Here is a 22,714-nt window from a genome sequence, read left to right as displayed (position 1 = left end):
ACTTACTCTTTTAATCCTAGACTTCTAAAATGGTGACGATTAGCTCTTCGAGACCATCCTTTTATACATAATTATTTATTTTAGGGCTACGAGTCCTTCATTTATTTATTTATTTATTTAATAAACGGGTGTTACATAACCGCAGGTGGGGATGTCAACCCTGTGTAGATATATACATATATATCTCGCTCCGAAGATTAACGGTTATATTAGTGTATGTAGGCTAAGTGTTTAAACTCAGTTAATGAATACCGTTTCACTAAAAAGCGCTTAACTAAAAAGTTGGTGAATAACTCACAACCCTAACTTATTTGTGATTAAGTCACTAGACACAATGAATATCGTTGTATAAAGTTTATAAAAACCGAGTATATTTGACATGTGTGTAAAAGTGTAATGTGCTCGCTTTTATAAAAATGAATGTTTCAAATTAATGAACATATGTACATGTATAAACGTTATGTACTTAAACATATAAATAAACGTGCATAGTAATAGTTTGAATCCTTGAAATACTACAAAATTTTATAACGTGCTTGTTATAATATACAATATCGCATAAAAATCATATATTTTATATCATATCGTAATTTTTGTGTGAACTAGTTATTCCATGATAAAATAACCATAATACGTATACGAAAAAGTTTATACTAGTTTATCTGTAACAATATGGTAAATTGTTAAATAATAATATCTTTATAAAGTAGATTTATTGTATTTTCGCATAAAAAAGAAATTGATTTGTATAAACAAAATATTTAGGCACATGTATCCCCCCCCCCCTTCCGAAATAATTAAAATATTAAAAATTTGCCGTAAGCACTCACCCTTGAAGCATGAGTTCCAATCGTTCGAATTCAGTTTCTTTGAGAAGCTTGACGTGAGAAACTGCAAACCCACCATTATTTAACTTTGAAATACTCTCGGGACCGTTTCGTAACAAATATAAACTATTGGGGGTTGTTTGGTAAATTAATTAACCAAAATCGGACTGATTTGGTTATAATAATTCAAAGGAGGGACTGATTTTGTAACTTGAAGAAACTATATGGGCTAGTATGTAACTTTTTGAATAAATGAGACTGTTTTGGTTGTTAATGATCAAAGTATGGGCTGTTTTTGGATAAATGGATCATTATTTGGGGATTGGGACTGATTTCGAATAATTGTTTTAATAAGGGGGTAATTTGGTTATTTCAACAAAGTTGAATGAAATTAGGGCTTTTATGAAATGGAATTTCATGGAGGGACCATTTTGATTAATGGCCGAAACTTAACTAATTTAGGGCTTTTATGCCCCGTCGTCATTAGTTTGATCGGGCATCGGGTAAAGAAATATGAGACGCGAATGGAAACAGTCGAACACGGAGATCACGGATCGATGGCAAATGTGAAAGAATAATCGACGGACCAAAAGGGAGCATGAACGAGGATGGCGAAAGGGATATTTCTCCGGTCGTATGGTCGATCAATTGCAAGAAGGAGAGATCGTCTCCCGGGTTTGACGAACCGAAGAAGAGAAGGGAACGGGGAAGGAAGCGAGGTTGTTGTGGTCTCGGTCGGCTGCTAGGTATGACGGAGAAGGAGGTCCGAAGGGGGTCTGGGAGGCGTCGCGAGCAGCAGCAGCAATGAAGACGAGGATGTTCGGTGGGTTCGCTCGACGGAAGGGGAAGAGGAGGGTACGAGGGTTCGGTGTGGCTAGGGATTCCGTCGGACCTTCGGTGCAACGATGAGATGCGATCGGTGGTTAAAAAGGAGGCACCTTCGGTGCTTGGCTGGAACGAAGTGAAGAAGAAAAAGAGAATGGATGCAGCTGTTAACAACAACAGGTAAAGAAGTTCTTTTTTTCCTTTTTTTTGTTTGTCTTGACTGAAATTGATGGAGAGGAAGAGAAGAACAACGAAAATTCTTTCTCTTTTTGTTTTGACTGAAAATCAATGGAATCTTGGTGGCTTTTGGGTTTGATTTTTGACAGAAACCGATGGTTGTTTGGGTTGGGTCGTTTGACAGGGAATGAACACGAACTAGGAGGCTGTTGTTTATTGAAATCAAAAGGAAGAAGAAGAAACGAGATGAAGAATGATTAGAGGCAGTTGTTATCATCTTGAAATCAATTGTTATAATCTTATACGGTTTGTATGTATTGTATCTGTGAAATCTTTGAGTGTGTGAATCTGTGAAGTCTTTAGTGTGAATTTAGGTTATGTACATGCATGATAGATAGAGTATGTGTGTAGGTCATGTATAAAATGATTTTATGCACATGATTTTGATTTTAAATCAAGATACGGAAGACATAGGTATCATCTTGGGAAGATTTTTGCAATTGTATAAGATTTGTACTTCAATATTTGAGCTGATAAAATAAATGATTTTTGGTTTTACAATTTAAAGATGTTTTGTGTACAAATAAAATGCATTGTAATTTTGTGTGAAATTGGCAATTAATGTATTTCTTGATGTATTATGTGTATGTATTTGTTTGATTTGATATGTATTGTTGGTTGTTTTCCTCTTGTATACATTTTTACAAATCATTTCTTGATATATGTAATCTATTTTCATTTGTTACGAGTTTGTTACATAAATTTGTGTAATATATATAAATTTAAACTCATACTTTAAAAATTGTAAAATTATTAATTTGTTAACCTTGATCTCTTAGTTTCAAAATTAACACATATATAATGTTTGTTTGGAAATGTTACATACATATATATATATATATATATATATATATATATATATATATATATATATATATATATATATATATATATATATATAGTTATATAATTTTAATTTTATAACTTATATAAATTGTGTTTACATGATTGTCTATTGTGTATTTTATAAAAACTCTAGTAAATATGTTTTGCATTTGACCATAAAACATATCTCATACACGTATATACACACACACACACACACACATATATATATATATATATATATATATATATATATATATATATATATATAGTTGTTTACGAATTTTTTGGTGCTAGGCTATTCCGTCGTTAAAATCCACGTCAACCGGATTTGGATATATATATATATATATATATATATATATATATATATATATATATATATATATTGTGACATCCCCAAAATCTTGGCCAGAAAAGACCGATTTTCATTTATGCTTTTAAATAATTTCAGAGTAAATCTTTTTGATTTGAAAGAGTTGCGGAATTTGTTCCCCAAAAACAAAACATGATAAAACAATGTTTACCAAAGCATTTCGTAAAAGAAATGTATTTTTATTATATAATCAAAACTCGGGGTGTCATGTTCCGATACAGACCAATAAGCATAAACGATAACATTACAAGTCATTCAACAAATATATACATATACAGACTTGTAAACAAAACAACTTGATGGTCATCCATCTTATGCCCTCACGCCACTTCCTGTAATACAAATAAAACTGAGTGGGTCAGGCTTGGGAGTCTGGTGAGCATATAAGCTTTTTAACGCACAATAAATAATTATATTTAATTTCCACTAACCAACAATAACCCAATTACCCATTCCCGTTATTCTCACTTTATGTCCCTAAAACAACTAACATAAGGGACCTAGTCTAAGAATATTTCATCGGGGCGACAACACATGCTTCAGGGGTTCCTCAGCAATATAAGTCAAATAAGGCAACCATGAGGGGGATGAAGTACAGCGAATGAACACCCAAGTTCATTAACACCTACAGGTGGCGAACCTGCTAATGTTTCCACAAGACTATCTAGAAAAGTCTGTGGTCGTCATCTAAACTCCGCTAGATGACTAAATCAAACAACAACAAGGCCTCTCATCTGTTTATTACACACCAACTATCTACCCATGTTCTTCCCAACATATTAGTAGATAAAATATACATTTTTATACATAGTTTAAAAACCTGTATAGCATGCTTTAATCAATACATATTCCACATAACAGATGAGGCACACACACACATAACACGTATTTCATAGAGAAATAATCAGATCTATAAGATAGAAGAAAGTGAATACACATTCACACATATAAACAACAATATACTTAATACACTCAAACCATACTTGTATTATTATCGTGTTTATGAAGGGTAGTATACACTCACTTGATCAGAAGATGATCGGACAGCACTACGACTTGCAGAAGTAGTAATCCTCAGCAGATCTGGAAGATCTTCACAAAAATCGAACTTCTCGTGGGCAGCGCTTCGGCTCGGGACCCGCACTTCTCGGGATCTTCGGGATCTCGGGACTTGCTTCGGGGCTCGAGAATAATACCGGGGCTTCGGGGTATTTCTGGCACGCAAATCGATGCAAAACGGGAGAGAGAAGAGAGAAAATAGCAAAAGAACTCGGCTGCCCTCGCATCCTATTTATAGGAGGCTGGAGCCTCGGAGTACTTCGGATCAGATCGGTGACTCCTTCGGATAATCATCTGAATTAAAGATTAAATTTAAATACAAAATATTTAATAAACTTCGGAAATTCATATCTTCTTCATACGAACTCCGTTTTCGACGTTCTTTATATCCACGCGAAGGTGAGACTACGCTCTACAACTTTCGTTTAGACTCCGTCGGCTAATTTTAACTTTATTTTTATTATTTATTTTTAATAGGCCGGGACAGAAAACTTCGTTATAAATTCATAACTTCTTCGTTTGACGTCCGTTCTCGTCTAACTTTTCATCGCTTCCATACCAACAACGAGACCTTCGATCCTCGTTTAGATTGTTTCGGCTAAAAACCGCTCGATCTCAAATCGAGTATTTCGGGCTGCACATCGCTAAGCCGAAACTTCGATAAATCATAACTTCCTCATACGAAGTCAGATTTGGGCGTTCTATATATATTCGGAAACCTCGTTTCAACTACTACAACATTAACCAAAGATATCAAGTTTATTTTACACTTAAATTTTGACGCTTATTTTTATTCTTAATTAATCAAACCACATAATTAAGCAATTAAGCACAAAACACATAATACTCAAATAATATACTTCTATTATTTCAAAATGGGTTACAAAGGTTAACCTAGACTATTACATTGCTAAAAATGGCAAGCCCGAAAACACAGGCGTTATATATATATATATATATATATATATATATATATATATATAATTCCGGAATACATTACCAATAATGGAAATCTTGTCGAAATATATATATATATTATTCCGGAATACATTACCAATAATGGAAATCTTGTCGAAATAAATAGCTTAAGGTTTCACAATTTATAAGTCTGAAAACGTCTGATTTTTCAATTTTTATAAATATTTTTACTAAACATATTTCAAATATGAAATTAAATATTAGGCTATAGCCTAAGCCTGAAAATGCTATCGGAATTTCCGTTTGAGGTGTGCAAGTCCCTCAATGGATAGAAACAGTTTTAGCGATTTTTAAGAAAATCGGTATTACACTGATTTTGGATTCTTAAAACGGTCGTACATTTTGCATACGAACTCCATTTTGGACGTTCTTTATATTTTCAGAATCAGGGAAACACGTACTATGAGATTAGAATGCTCTCTTTGCTCACAACGGCTTAATACAAAGTTTTAGTTTTTCAGTCGTATTCTTAAGGTTACAGTATGAGCTGTTTGATTTGTTTGCTAAATTACATTTTTGGAAGTAAGATACCATATAGTCTCTTATAATAGTTGAAATGAACTCATTTGTTCATAAGATGCTCTAAAACTTAATGAGTGAAATTACCAAGAGTCTTACTGTGAACTTGATCGTTCATTGTTTTTGACTTAAATTCTGGGATGTCACATTGTCTTTCTGACTCTTGCTTATATGATTGTATGCTTAGTTGTATGGGTGAAATAGACCCAATATCAGTTGAAAGAGACCAAAGGGGGGGTTAAATAGAACCAGTACCGGTTGAAAGAGATCGAAGGGGGGGTGAAACAGAACCAATTTTGTTTTGAACTGTTATGTATGTATGGCATGGGGTATTGTGGGGAAACTCACTAATCTTTATGCTTAAAGTTTTATGTTTATGGTTTCAGGTACTTCCAATTCAAAAGGGAATGGTTCGGCATGATCCCACTGCATCCACTAGAATTCCACATTTTATGACATGATTTGCACTCTGGTAACTATTTTATGCATTATCACATTTTGATAAGTTTTTGAAATGAATGAATGATGTTTCTATTGGTTTTAAAAATGAAAATTTTAGTTAGAAATTTTTTGGGACGTTACAAATGTAGTGACCTAATATGAAGTGAAAATTAGGTTAGGAACTAAGAGTGTCACAGTTGAAAACCTGTTGGGAAAATAAATTTGTTTTGAGGGTATTTTTTGTCGTTAAGGGAAAGGTCGGGGGCTAAGCTAAAAAATCAATGTTTTCTTCATCACAATTGACGGGAGAAATTAGGAGGAATCGAGATTGGTTTTTTTGGAAGCCCACGATCACAAGACACATGTTTAAAGGTCCTAATCAAACCCTAATCAATCAAGGACTCATTGTGTGCGTGTTTACCCCTTGACATCCGAGAAAAGAGAAGCGGGAGGGAGCGAAGTCCCCAAGATTCATTCTAGCTATGCATCAATTGATTTGTAGCCAAGAAAAATTAGAAAGATAGAGGGTTACATGAGTAAGAAAGAGAGGTAAAGCCAGGACTTCGAGAATAGAATCTATATGTCACGAAACGGGACAAACGATGTATTTAGATCTGCGTTTTTTTTTTTAAAAATCTCCATAGCCTATTTCGTAACTTATGAGTAAAGCCACGTTTCCGGAGTTTTTGGAGGAAAAATGGCAGAGAAAATTCTCAAAGAGGCGAAGAGAGAGACGACATATCGAGAGAGATGTTTGGCAGGAAAAAGAAAAGTAAAAGAAAAGATGATTGCCTTTAGTGCAATGTTTTATTATGAAATCTTTAATCGCGCTCATCCTAGGTAATCAACTTTTCCCATTATTATTATTATCTCAAATTCACTCAAAGGTGCTAACTCTCTATATCGTATTGGGTTAAAAGAAAAACCCAAAAACCCTAGTTTGGCGTTTTTTCTATTTTTGGACATTGTACTTTGAGGTTGGGTTTGAAGCTTTGGTTATAAGTTTGACTCAATGGTTTAATGATATTGTTAAGCACTCAATTTATATATTATGAGTTGTTTTGGTTGTGTGTTATTGGGTTATGAAGCTAATTGACCCTAAAATGGACAAGCTGAAAATATTAGAAATTTACTATTCTATCCCTATCATGCAAAAATCATGGAACGTCATTTTTGGTCGATATTAGTACCCAAAGTTTCATGTATGGGTATACTACATTTCAATAGTTTTGACAAAAAATAAAAAATGCCTCTAACTATGGTGAAAATGACCATTTACCCAGACTAGTCTGGAATGAGGTGTTATGTGATGTAGTTTTGTAAAATTCGCCATAAATTGTAGAAAAATCGTATGGAGGTGTGCGGGTACTAGTTTTAAATCTCTGGACCTAATTTATCTACATGTGATACGGTTTTTTAAAATATGGAGTTTAAGGTGGGCAAAACGGATCCCGAACAGAACACTTCAACCAAAGATAAAATAAGGAATATGTACATAGGTTTTATAAGAGTAATACAACAAAGAACAAGCTAAATAATGTTATAATTTTTGTGTAGGTTATCAGAAAGGAAACAATCAATATAGCTCATGTTGGCTAAATTTTCAAGTTCAATGATGTGAGTTACACTAACTCTCCTATTATGTAGGCATTACTTGTTTTATGTTATTCTTCATAGATACCCTAATCTGGTAGAGTGAACAAGGAAAGATAGAATGTGGTTTGTACTCTTGTGAGGCAAGCTGCACTCTGTCTTTTATTTCCCTATTAGGGAGTAAAGGGGGGGGGGGTAGTTCCCGAAGGGAGAACAAAGTTATGGTTGGTACCAACAATATGTGTTAGGAATGTTTATGTTTATATCTTATGTTTTATGTGGAATGTTATGGTATTTGTAAGTAAGTGATCTATATATTGGTAGAGTAATGTGTATGATCACTAAGCGTTATGATTACCCGTTTTTATTTAACATTTTTCAGGATTGTCAGGTACTGAGAAGTGAAGGAGACCGGTGTGATTGCAGGCGACATTCTCTTGACGACTTTTATGAAAAATAAATGTTATGTTTTTAAATATAGGATGTTTTTGCTTCCGGCAATGTTTTTAGAAGTATTATTAAATAAATATGGTTGAATGTTCATGAAAACATAAAATTATATTTTAAAAAGGATAAGAGTAGCTTTATTTTGTTTTGTTTATCAAAAAAATGGGTTGTTACAATGTAGTAGTCTGTAACAATCACATTTGTTTATATTATTATAATGGCTATTTAATCAAAAATAGTAATAAATATAATCACTATAACGGTACCATAACTATTTTGGTTGAAAATGGTAGCCTTAGGTGTTCACTTATACGTGTGTAGAATTAGTCTTAGTTAAAAGTCTATACCTAGTCTAATGCTTGTATTTAGGATTTAATTGTATTTTCTCTTATAAATGTATGCTCATGTAATCGTTGTAGACAACACAATCAATACACAAAATATTTTCAGTACTTATTTACTTACAAGGTATCTCGAGCCTTGTAATTTTTTCCTTCCTTCTTTCCTACGAAAATGACCAACAATCAGTTTATCATAGTTCTTGCTACAAATTCTTCCTTCCAAATCCCCTCAATCAACATCAAACTTGAAACATAGAACTACTATTTGTGGTGCAACACCATCGCGTCTGCCCTAGAGACACTTGACCTTGAATCGTTCATCCTGAACCCCAATCCCCAGCTGCAACCCACCCCGTTCATCCCCCCACCGGTCCCCCCACTACTAAACCCAACCATGAATTTCAACTAATGGAAGAAAGGAGACTGATTTGTTCTACTCTGGCTCAAATCCACCTTGTCAGAGCATGCTTTAGCCATTATTGCTCGTGCTACCTCTTCATAATTAGCCAGGACGGCTATTGAGAGAACCTTTCAAGCCTAATCTAGGGCACATCTCATGTCAATGAAAGTGCAACTCCAAATGATTTCAAAAGGGGTGATGACCATGATTAAGTATATTGAATGTAAAAGATCAATCGTCAACTCCCTTGCTGAGAATCTCCACCCAATTCCCATTGAAGACTTAATTTCCCACATTCTTAGTGGGCTCAACTCCTCCTATGGCCCCTTTACTGCTGCTTTTATAGTCAAGTATGATGAATCCACGATTTACGATCTCATTGGGTTGCTTCTTCAAGAAGAAGCTCGTCTTAAGTAAGATCACCTCCGTCAATAGGTTGTGCCTCCCCTACCCCCAATGCTTCGCTTCATATGGGTCTTCATGGAATTCGCAACCCTTACAAGTACCAATCTTCATCTGGATCTGATTCTTCTTCCACCAACTCTAATGGGTTTTGTCCTATTGATGCATGCAAATGTCGCACTCAATGCCAAATATGCAACAAGTCGGGTCATAAGGCTGTGGACTGCCGGAAACGATCTAAAAAGGTGGATTATTCATCTCGCCAGCCCAATCCACGAGACCAATAGACTCTCCAATTAAAACTTTTTCACCATCACAACCCGTCTATAATGGTTGATCTAAACTGGTATTTCGATACATAGGCTACTACCTTTCCCCAGATCTCTAGAAGATGAATCTTGTTGAAGACTATTATGGCAATGACAAACTTCAAGTGGGAAATGGTACAAATCTTTTTTTTGCATATAGGCGTATCCTCCTTGCATAATCTCAAATTGCCTTCAGTTCTTATTGTTCCAAAAATCACTAAACATCTTCTAAGTGTTTCCAAATTAACTAAATAAAATAATGTTTACTTAGAGTTTTGGCCTACTCATTATTATGCCAAGTCTTTGCAGTGTAAAATATTACTCAAAGAGGATGTTAAGCATGGTCTTTATTATGTGCCTCCTTTTTGTAATAACTCACAACATAAATTAGCCACTACTTTGTCTCATATTGTTATGCATAACTCACTTCAAGGGTGGCCCAAAAGACTACTCATCCACACAAATCTCTTTTTAGGAAACTCTTGCAATCATTTCAGCTTCCAATTTCTTCACATTACTTTCCTACTTTATGTGATACTTGTCAGCTTGGTAAGAGTCATCGACTTCCACTTACTATTTCTCATATTTCTTCTTCCAAGCCTTTTGATTTTGTATATTCAGATGTATGTACGTACCTTACTTCAAGGGTGGAACATGAGACATCTCGGGAATTTAGAAACCATATTTGATGTTGGTTCGTTCGTTATTACAATCTTGAGAGAGGTAGGTAAATAATGATTTTCAAGAAGTTAAGTGTGCATCTGAGGTCTTTTAGGCATGAGTTTTCAGATCTGTGTTTGATTTATTTTTTATAATTAGAAGTCTCTAGTGTTGGTTTTAGCTTGGTATGGTTATGTTCATTGTCAGGGAGTAAACATGGGTATATCAGATGGATAATCATTAGCCTTTGTGCATGATTTTTGAGGCTCCAAACTATTGGGTTTCCGATCTTGTGAAATCAACGTTGGAGTTGGGTTGTAGTTGTAGTTTTGAGAGTTTCTGGTTTGACGCATTTTCACTAAGAGATGGGTTGTACCGTTGGAGGGAGACAAGTAGTTATTGTAGTTAAGTATTTCAAGTGATTGGTTGTTTTTTGTCATTTGCTGGTTTTGAGAGGTTCCTGAAACCTTTTAATGGATTCAAGGATTTAATCTGTGGTGTGGAGGAAGCATATTAATTGTGTATGGAGCTACTTTCTGAAATTCTAATCTAGACAAATTTCAAGGAAGGAATCTAGTTTAAGTGGGTGAGAATTATAAAACCTGATTTCTAGTTTGTGGTTTAACTCTTGATCTTCTTCAAGATGAGTTGATTTTAGGGATTTTGGATGGCTTACAGCACGATCGCTTGGTCTCCGTGGCGCGACCACATCAATTAAATGAAGATCGTGGTTGTTTGGTGTATGTGGTGCGGTTCAGGTGTTGACTATGGCACGGTAGCCGCCACAACTTAAATCCATATGTCTCGGGCCTTGGGTAATATTTAGATAATGTATGGATTAGGGTTTGCTCATTTTCAAGCCTCCATCTCCCAGAACTAAAATCCTAGCTTCCTTTGAAACATCTAAAAAATCCTTAGCAGAAATTTCATTTTTAAATCATTAAATAAACCATAATTATTAAAATCATATCAAAACATGAACCATAGTATCTTAAAACATCATAATCAGTATATCCATAACAAAACACATGTCAAATATATCAAAGTAACATCTTAGGCTAGACATCATGGTGTGTGCAATGCAGTCATCTCGAGCTGTTCCCCTTGCTACCAGAAGTGCCTGAAACCAAAACTGAAAATTGTAAGCACGAAGCTTAGTGAGTCTCCCCAAACTACCACATACCATACACATAACATGCAACTAGGAGATACAACCCTCGCCCACACTCAAAGAGATACGGACCTCGCCCACACTCGACTAACGGGACCCTCCCTCTGAAATACGAGACTTGCCCATACTTAGTGAGATACGGGGCTCGCCCACACTCGGCTACTAAGAGATATGGACCTCACCCACACTCGACTACTAAGAAACACATACAAGTATCACACAGACAAAAAGTATAATCAAATCTATCAATCCATATCCATACTTAAATAATACCAAGATACGGACCATGCCCACACTTAACTACTAATCAGCACACATAACATACACGGGCCGACCTTGATGCCTTCGACCCGTTCAAATCAGAAGGAAACTCACCTCAAATGTCGGATGATAGCTGAAATGTCTCTGCCTGGAATCAGCTCTACTCACTCCCTGAACCAAAGCAACCCCTTAGATACCATTTCATGCTCACAACCCCTTTAGGGTGAACAATGGTCAATGTCAAGGTCAAGTGAAAGTGAAAGTCAAAGTCAATGCTCCGAGTTGACTCAACTCGTTGAGTTTACCTTCTATTCGTCGATTTCCCATGAATCATAGAATCGTGAAATCACAATGCACCTCATCGAGTTTTCCTCTAACTCGTCGAGTTCTTCCCTTCAACAGAATCAGGACTGTTTGACCCAACTCATTGTGTTCCTCCATGAACTCGTCAAGTTCTTCATAATTCTTAATCTATTAAGCCATTTCATTAGATCTAAGGTTCCAGAATATAGATCTACATTGTTTCCATGGTATACATATGTAATGTTGACAACTTGATGGCTTTGCCTGCCTCAAATGGACCTAATCTCGAGATATAGCAACCTAATTCTATATATATGGTATTTTCTTGAGCATGAACATGTTTAGGACCCGTTGTATGAATCTAAGGACTAAATAACATTGAGAATGGAAGTTTTTAGCATCAGAACTATGAAAGTTTATCATGCTCTAACAATGGGTTCAAAAAGATCCATAAAACAAAACTAAGAGAGATCTAAGCTATTAAGCATCAACTTCGGGACTTTTTACCTCAAAAAATTGCCAAAGATGGATGAGATCCTAGATCTAATGTTTCCCCTCAAGCTTAATGACCATATAGCTCTTCCAATTCCTTCACCAAACACAAAAACACACAAAAATCCACTCAAAACCTCTAGTTTCTCAACAAGGAGCTCACAATGCGATTTAGGGTTTAGGGAGGCTGATGAGGGGTTGGTGAGGGAAGACTAAGTCCTTTAAATAGGGTGTGAAACACTGGAAATTAGGGTTTCATCCCAGCTGGTCTACTCGTCGAGTTGAGGCCTCTCAACTCGTCGAGTAGGTCACTTATGTATGTGGCCCTTATAATCGCTACTCGATGAGTTTGGGGCTTCCAACTCATCGAGTTTCTCTTATAATTTGAATAAATAATAAATTAAATACATACCAGGAACCACGCGTTACATCCTTTTTTCCCTTGAGACTCTTACATGAGCCTTTTAGTGTGATTGAAGAAGAAAAAAAGCCATTTGTGTTGAATTTGGTGTTGAGGATCCATCCTCAGCTCAAGGATCCTCCATCTAGCTTTTTTTTTTTGCATTGTAAGTCTCAAGATCCCTGTTCTCTTGAAGTTCTTGAATAGATCTAAAAGTTCCAGCGGTTTTTCTTCTTTTATGGTAATTTGATTGGGTGTTCTTGGAGTTTTGAGCAACTCTAGAACCTTATCCTTAGAGGAAGCATGTTTCTGACTTTTTAGATGGAGAAAATTTGTATTCTTTTGTTCATTTCCTCCCATGCACTTGGTTTTTGAGCTTATTTGGTCTTAATCAAGTTAGGGTTGTAAAATTGGTTGAGTTTAGCCCTTATGATGGATAAAGTTGGAAACTTTATGCAGCACCTGTGAATTCGGGCTAGACATTTAAGAGATTATATTTATGAATATTTAGTTTATTGAATAATTTAATTCCTCGAATAGGATAATTTCAAATAAATAAATAAGAATTCTTCATACACGATACGGGTTATATAAATATTCATTTATTGTATACATGTTATATGACAAATATTATGGGCATATAATATTTGTATAAAATCTATTATAAACTTAATGAATTTTGTTAAATAGCATTTACAATAAAAAAATATATTGAATAAATAATCTGTATGGAAGTTGTAGTAATCATGATTACAAACCCGTATGTATAAAGCACGCCAAAATCTAACGTCATATGAAGAATTTAGGAATTTTCAAAGTTATGCGTTCGATATAGCACACAAGTATTTGGTGGCCGTCGAGACCACCAAATCAAAAACCTTAATATGACGACATACAATAATTAATTGTAGTAGCGGTAATAGGGATCATGTAACACCCTGTTTTGAAAGTACCCGTTTATGGATTTTAGAAGCCAAGGCTAAAGGCATTTGGTCTTCTATGGGTTTTGAGTTTTTATTCGAGAGGTTTTGGGTTGGGGTGTGTCACTAGAAGCGTAGGGCTTCTCACCATCTTTTCGAGGATATAAAGTTCGTTGGAAACGGACCACGAATAAGGAAGATATGACACTTGGAAGTTTTTGGCATTAATGGCCCCTAATGGAAAAAGATGACAAATAAGGACCATACATGCAAGGTGTTAAGTGCACTAGTACGCCCAGCGTAAGCTGGGTTATGCCCAACATAATAGAGTAAAGTGATCGCGGGTGTGGAGAGGCGTACGCCCAACGTACGCTCAGAGTCTCAAAACCCTAACTTTTAGGGTGAGCCACTATATAAAGAACATAACACCCTGGTTATCAACCTCCCTCTCATCTTCATACAGTTCTCATGAAAACCCTAATCCTCTTGGAGCATTTTTGGAGCTTGGAAGGTTTTGTGAGAGCATTTTGGTGTTTTGGGTCCACTCTTCAAAGAAGCATAGGTCAAGGCAAGGTGTTGGTGCAAAGGAGAGGGTTAAGATCTGGGATTGTTGCTTCATTTCAGACCTTTTCAAGGTATAAAGTCATGAGCTTGATGATTAATCTTTTAGGTCTCTTTAGGGTGGGTTTATAAACTCTTTTGGTCCCAAGAATGGACCTTTATGACTCAACTCGTTTTCTAGGTCCAGGGTTGCCACCCTTAGTGTCATATGAGTCCCATATGCAGTGAAGTTTCAATCTTTGGGACTCATTTGTGTTCATTAATGAGATCTAGCCCTTGGTATGGAAGATTATTGAGTTTGGTCTCATTTGGTGGGTTGCAAGCCATCAACTAGTCGACTTTATGGATTAAGACATTAATGAGGACTTGGATCTGTAATTGTAGCCTTTGGACTAGAGTATTAAGCACTTAATGGGAAGTAACTTAACAGTGGGGAGTACACCCAACGTACTCACCAGTCAAGGTTTACGGCCATGGTTTGCAGCCAGTGTTTGCGTCCATGGTTTGCAGCCAAAGGTTTGCGGTCAAGGGTTTGCCGCCAAGAGATAGTGACGTGGCAGGGGGTACGCCCAACGTACTCATCATTCATGGGCTTGTTATGTTTTGGGCCTTGGTTTGGGTCATGTAGTAGACCTTGGGTCTGTGGGCCTTAATGGGCCATTATAAGTCAGATAATAGGGGTCAAGTATATGTTTTGGGTTTAGGTTAAGGTCCATTAGAGGGATTGGGCCCAATTTAGCAAGTTGGGCCATTAGTAGGCCACTAGTGGGCTTGGGAAGCTTACCTAGTATTAGGCCTTAGTTTTGGGCCTTAGATATGGACCAAGTTGGACTGGAGATAGAATGGTAATTTTACCCTAAAAAGGATTATTGTATTGGACTAAGTGATGTTTGGTATTGGTAGTTCGGGAAGCCGAAGGGTCAGCAGTTCGGGAATTGCCAGTCAGCAGCCAGAGGAGTATCAGCAGGGTTCAACAGTGCGAGGTGAGTCTCCTCACTGTGTGAATAGGTCTAAGGCCACAATACTAGCCCATGTAGTTTATGAGTAGGAAGACCCGAGGGTTAGCCCTAGGCTCTGTATGCTAGTATGTGATTCTGGATCAAGGTCCGATACCGGGCGGGTGCCCGAGGAATGTTTGTATGATAGTTTATACTTGTTGTCTATGTGATACTCGTATATGCCTGGTAAGGAGGTGAGTGTGGGCAAGGTCCCATATCTCACCACTAGCAGAGTATGGACGGGGTTTCATATCTCATTAGTAGCAGAGCAGGGGCGAGGCCCGAGATAGCAGAGAGGTGAGTGTGGGCGGGGGCCCATATCTCACTATCAGCAGGAGCGTGGACGGGGTTCCATGACTCGTCAGTAGCAGGACAGGGGCGAGGCCCTAGTTAGACGAGGCCTTAGATTATTAGTATAGTAGAGTATGTTAGTTACTTGTTATGTGTTATGTTATATGTGTGTATGTGTTTAGCGGGCGAGGCCCAGAGACAAGCAGGGCCTAAGAGAAACAAATATGTATACCGAGCGGGGCTCGGAGTCAGGCGGGGCTTGATGTTGGATTCGTCCGGAGCCGGGCGGGGCCCGATGTAGCGGGCGAGGCCCAGTTCTTGCAATATGTGATTATGTATGGTATGTGGTAGGTTAGGGAACTCACTAAACTTCATGCTTACGGTTTTCAGTTTTGGTTTCAGGTACTTCTGGTAGCGGAGGGAAAAGCTCGGGGTGATCGCATGGCACACACACCAAAGGAGTTTTAGTCTGGGATGTTTACTCTGATAAAATAAAATAAGGTTTTATACATGATACTATGATGTGATATGTTTTGAATGAATGGTTGACACTTGTGGTTTTATTATTATATTAAAAACGAAATTTTTGGTCATGATTTTTAGGTCGTTACAAGTTGGTATCAGAGCCTTGGTTTGAGGGATTCGGACATGCTCTCGGGTGCGTCTGAACTCAAACTAAGGGATTGGTATGAAAATTTTCAAAGGAAAATCATTTTTATAAAAAAGAATTTGAAAATGAAGAAAAGGGTTTGGTGCATGCAATCAGTCGAGCTCAAGTAAGTTCTCCCAAATTACCCAGACATGTTTGCTTAGATATGATATGCTTATGAGAACTGCATGCTAGATTAGGACTAAGGATCTAGGAGGATGCCTTACGTGACTGTTATGTGAATGAGCTTTATGAGTTTTATGCTAGTACAAATTTCTGAGTAGGGGATAGAGCAGTATGATTGGAATATGTGGTTAGATTTTTCCTTTTGTCTGAATGCTACTTGCTTAGTGCTTTGTGGGACTCTGAGTGATGGGAGTTAGCCATTAGGTGAATACATCAAGTCACATGTGATCAGGGTTGAATAATCTCAGAGTATTAGATTTGGCCCTATTGCGCAGCTCTCGTTTGAGTCTAACCGTTGTAGGGACGAGTCTTTACTCGAAGGATTATTTGAGCCTCGTCACATGTGAAGGTATTCAGGTAGTGGCTAATTGGCATTACAAGGATACCTTCAGTAGTTGAGAATTGGGTGTGGGTTGGAGGTTACCCTAGGGCAAGCCTAGGATGAGAGTAGTGTTGGGAGCAATAGTAGTAGTGAAAGGGACTTGGTGTAGTCGAAAAATTCTTGAGGAAAGTACAGATAGATGTGGAAGGCAGTAGGGGCCCATACTACTGAAAGCAGAGGATATGTACTCGAAACAAGAAGGGCTGAAATGAAACCAAGGAACTAGTAGTGTGTGCGGTATCCCTCGGTAGTATTGAGTATTCAGATGATAGTTACAATATGTTTGCAGCATGGTGACGCTACGGGGTAGACCAATTGGCGGTTCAGGCGTTGGTGAGGGATTGGGCTTAAGTTCAGGAGCCAGTCAGCTCGAGGAGCAAATGAGAGATTTTGTATCAAATGACATTACGCGCAGTATTCTGGATCAAACTCCTTTGATCTTCGGTACAGTCAAGGAGGGAATTTTAGAGCTTTTGAATAGCCGCCTCAAGGCCTTCCGGGCCAAGATTGCTGCGGGGAAGTTAGGGGCTCCTTTGGGGCCCGATGTTTACGGATCTGTGGGATCCCTCGGGAGGAAGGATTCAGTTATTAGCTCTTGTCGTCAGGGATCGGAGGTGGGTTATGAACCTTGTTTTCAAAAGAGTTCACTATAGGATTGGATCCCTGTGGAGGTTTCGCGAGCCGTACACAAGGAGTCACCCGACATTATTTAGCGTGTTACTGACAGGGTAACCGCCATGTTTCAGGGTTAAACAACGACTGTGCCGACGATTGATGGGGTAGTCGAGGTAACTCGGGAGCAAGATATTGGTTTAGATGTGCAGCTAGGGAAGAGAAAGCAGACTTCTAGTCAGGCTCAGCAATCTGAGCAGTCGTACACTGCTATAGTTGACACTAGAGACCTGAGTGGTCGTGATGGACGTGCAATGGATGAAGGGGCGCATGAGAAGGTCCACAGTAGGTCGCAGTGTGGTAGGTGCGGATGGAAGGGTCACCTCTGCCGAGAATGCACATCGACGGAAGAGTTATGTCTCGGTTGCCATCAGCCTAGTCATTTCAGGGAAAATTTCCCCCGTATAGTGGTTAAGGCAGCTCAGGATTCATTGCAGATACTTCGACAGAGAGAGGGAGTTCAGGTTCCAACGCCCATGATTCCTCAGGAAGTCAAGATCGAGCCGTAATAGGCCGCTAGTATGTAATTTGAATTCTCCTTTCAGTGATGATTTTGTTGTTATGGTATTGCATCAATGTTAGTAAGTGTATTTCAAAATATTATGTTTCCTACCTATGAATGAGTTATATGCCATCTGCATATTATGAATGTGAGAGTAGTAGTTCGAAGATGTTTCCCTTTAGAATAGGTTCTCAGGATGCAGTCACTATAGCAAGTGTGACTAGGGATCAAGAGGCATTTCGTTAGTCTGCAATAGTGGTTCGGGTTTGGTATTGGTTAGCTTTGGAGCTCTAGCAGTGGAAAGCGTGGTTGTCAGCAGATTGACCTTTAGATGGAGAAAAGGATTGGGAATCCTTTCCAAGCTGGGATCTGTAGGGATCTACTTGAATCGAAGTGGGAGAGAACCTTCCGAGTAGTCACGAGCAGAAGTAAGTACAAAACTGGGATAAGTGTGCATCCTTGATGAGAAGGAAAGTAGCCCAAGTGGCTGGTCGGATTGAGGAGCACGTGAGCTGGGAGTTTAGGAAACTTCCCAACGTTGAGTTCGTATATTCATGATTATCTGATGGCTGGTTTGGGAAACCAGGTTGGAGGATCGCCAGCAGGACTCAAGTGAGTCAAGATACAGATTGAGTGAATGTCCGACATGGGATGCTTTTGGATAGTAGTCAGTGTAAACACAACATGGGAAGTGTGGTAAGACTACGAGATAGCCGCGACATTTTTAGTAGCCAGTTAGAGGAGTGTGGGTGAGGGCTCGTATCTCCTAGTTAGCGGAGTGCGGGCGAGGCCCGTATCTCCTAGTCATCCTGATGGAGACCAAGAAAGGATAGTACGTTGAGGATTTAGGATGGTTTAGGACCCATTTAGCCCTAGATAGGTGAGACCGGGGGAAGGGTCACTCAGTAGTATGGTTTGGGTGGGACCCGTGGGCGAGGCCCTTATGATAGTAGCAAGACAAGTGAGACTTGAAGGAGAGACCGCTCTAAGATATAGTTTGGGTGAGACCCGTGGGCGAGGCCCGAGAGATTTTAGCCGCACAGGTGGGACCTGGTAGAGACCTTAGAGTCAATATAGGGGATCAAGGATCCCAGGACTTATGAAGTCAAAGTGGTAAGGATATAGAGCAGTTTTTGTTAGCCGGAGTTTTCTTCGGAAGTCGCCGAGAGAGACTGAGCGATTGAGCTTGGGTTCCGTAACCGGTGGGAGTCCGGTAACCCAGATTATGGCAGATTAGTTGGGACCAGGGTGGTCTCGGTTCGTCCGAAAATCGGACAGGAGATAGCAAGACCTTCGGTCGAGGACAGCAATAAGAGGATTATATGTGGAAGTAGTTAGTTGACTAAGTGGTGCTAATGCCACTAATAGCAGGATTAAATAATCTCAGAGTGAGTGATTTGACTCTGTTGTGCAGCTCTTGTTTAAGTCTAACCATTGCAGGGATGAGTATTTTACTCGAAGGATTATCTGATCCATTCGTTGGGATAGGTTTTCAGCACCGGCATATAGTAAGAGGAAACATTCAGTGGGTATCAGTGAAGTAACAGCATTGGGAGTGGCTAGAGAAGTAGATACAGCGAAGGTTATGTCCTTCACAGAGAAAGGAAAGATTGTTGTTTTTGGGAAGCTACCTTGGGAAGGCCATTGATCGAGCAAGAGAAAGAGGTGAACCCCCAGAATGTGTAGCATAAGTACTCGGGGAGTACCAAAAGGATTGTCAGTAGGGTAAGAGTCGTGCGCTCAGGATTGTTGGTGATTATAAGTGCTCTCGAGGTTCTTATCTTTTTGAACTATTTTGCGGAAAGTCAATGGAAGTGGTTCTTCGGGGATCTGAACCAGCGGGTGATGTGTGCATCGGGCAGGAATGTTGTGAGCAGATTGTAGGATAGTTGGTCGTAGCGGACTTCGAGGACTAAGTCTAGTTTAGGTGGGGGGGGAGTTGTAACACACAGTTCTGAAAGTTCCCGTTTATGGATTTCAGAAGCCAAGGCTAGGGGCGTTTGGTCTTTTATGGGTTTCGAGTTTTTATTCGAGAGGTTTTGGGTCGGGGTGTGTCGCTAGAAGCGTAGGGCTTTGTGACAACCCGAAATTTCTATCTTGTACAACCATTCACTTTAATCAAAGTCAGACTTGTTTCTACTAACTTTTAGCACTGTTTAGAGTCTGTTTGAGTGTTCTAAAGCCTAGTACCTTCAAGAGGTAATTATAGGAAGTATACTTTAGAGTTCAATGTACAATATTCTAGCCTCAGAACTCCAAGAATTGGAGTTTACGGCCATAAAATGGAGTTTACAGCCGTAGACTCTATGGTGTGTGTGTATATATATATATATATATATATATATATATATAGGACACTTAGTCATTTTCAATCACTTTTACCATTTCAAGCCTAGAAATCGAATTCTCTCCCAAGGATCATAAGACTTTTTCTTCCAATCTTCAAATATGTAAGTAATCTTCCCATTTTCAACTTGATATCCTTCCATATCTAGTGAATATGCATGATTTCATCCATGAAATCTCTTCTTTTGGATAGATCTTCAAGTGTTCTTCATTTTGCCAAGAACACACTAGTGTTTTTGGACCCTAATCACCCTTACAAGCTTCTAATATGCAAGTAAACTACCCTTAGCTTGTTATATACTTGAATCACTTGTTAAAACACCTAGAAAACATCAAGAACTCAAGAACAAAAGGTGTTTACGGCCAAGGCAATCTCCTTGGGCCGTAAACCCTAATTAATGGTGCAATGTTGCCACAACTCCTCCCTAAGCCTTGGAACTAAGTCTAGAACACTTCAAGGAAGACCATAGGACCTTAACACACAAAATGGTATGAGTTACAAACTCATTGGGCCGTAAACTCATGGTGGTCTTACCATTGGGCATCCGTAAACTCCTAAGGGAGGCCCTACACCCCTTAGATGCAACTCTATGTACTTCTAGCACTTGAATCAAAGTGTTTTCCATGTCCTAGGGTGTCTTTACTTGCATAATTAGTTGTTTAAACACTAATTTGATGCATATATGTATCATTATATGATAAATAGGATACGTGTGTGTGCTCAAGTCTTCAATTGGCACTTAGCTTCCTATACCACTCGTTCATCCAAACCACTCACTACAAGTGAGTTCATACCCCTTAATCTACCATTTAAATGATTTTAAATGCTTTTATTGGGGGGGGGGGGAATACAAGTTAAAACATTTTAGTTATTATATCAATCACATGTGATTAATAACTATCAAACAAACGGATTTACTATACTTTTAACTGTTTTATCAAAGAAACTACTTCAAAATATTTATCAAACTCTTTTGCATGCTAAACTTTTCATCAAACTTGTTCTTATATGCCAAAATACTTTATAAATTGACATCAAGTCATCAATATTTATTATTAACATCTTCAAATGTTTTACAAAACTTCTTTTTAAACTTATATATATTGTTAAATGCATGTGTAAGTCCCTAATTTGCCTGTGTATCAGTCAGATCCGTTTGATGGTGCGGAATCCCAATCAAACGGATTATTTCAGATCAAATAGAAGAGAAGGAGAAGAAGAATAATATGAATCTCGATTGTATTAATGATATGAATTAAAGCTCCAGATACAAACGATTCACACACATACGCTCCTTATTCTCTCTGGCCGTAAACTCTCTTTGTGTTCATCTATCTCTACTCCTCACCCTAACACCTCTATTTATACTTGAATATCGGCTGGATAACACATGGGCCGTAAATGAGTTTGAGGTCGTAAGGTGTTTACAGCCGTAAACTCAGCCGTAAACTAGGCCATAAATTCATAAACTATTACAAAAAAATATAATTGCCCAGAAAAGTAAAGTATAAACCATATTTTGACCCAACAATCTCCCCCTTGGTTTATAGCTTTCTTTTCTTAATGACCCAACAAACTCCCCCTAAAAAGTAGCTGACTTTCTTGATAATCTTCATTGGGAACTTGGCTTCAGCATTAACCTTCGATTTCTTCACAGCATCAGGATGAACATATGAATCTTCAATGAATGACTTCATCTTGAGCACTTGAGGTTTTCTTCAGAATTTGGCATTGAACACACATTGGGTGAGGAGGCTTGACGTACTGATTCTTGAAAAATAGCGCTTTCAGCTTGAGAATCTTCAGAGAGAACATCAGAGAGAACAAATCTTCTGGATCACTTCAGCAGGTACAAAGATAGCAGCAGACTGATTGAGGAGGCTTCAATGCAATCCGTCACATAATCTTCAATTGCAGCTTCACCTTGCTTCTGGGGTTGAAGGATTGAATGTTGAAAGAATAATCTTCATTTCTTGCTCCTTCGAATGCAAATTATTCAATGCTCACAGACGATGCTTTGGCTCAGAAATCTTCAACACAAACTCCATGAGTCTTATCTATACCTGAAATCACTTTTCAAGAAAAAACAAAACTAAAAGAAAACTTAGCACACAAATTAAAATAGAAACAAAAATATTTTTGGATTTTTGATTTTTCTGAACAAGAAATAAAACAGAAATAACACTATTTTTTTTTAATTTTTAATTTTTCTGATTTTTTTTATTTTCATTAATTTTTAATATTTAATTCTCCCCTAATATTTAAATTAGAAGAAACTATAATAAATTTAACAAAAATAAAAATTGATATCTAACTTTAAGAGTGATTTGGGATCAAAGTT

Source organism: Lactuca serriola, chromosome 7 (genome assembly GCF_051521515.1).
Source record: "Lactuca serriola cultivar US96UC23 chromosome 7, Lser_US96UC23_V15, whole genome shotgun sequence".
Taxonomy (NCBI): domain Eukaryota; kingdom Viridiplantae; phylum Streptophyta; class Magnoliopsida; order Asterales; family Asteraceae; genus Lactuca; species Lactuca serriola.
Note: the sequence above shows the minus strand (reverse complement) of the source record.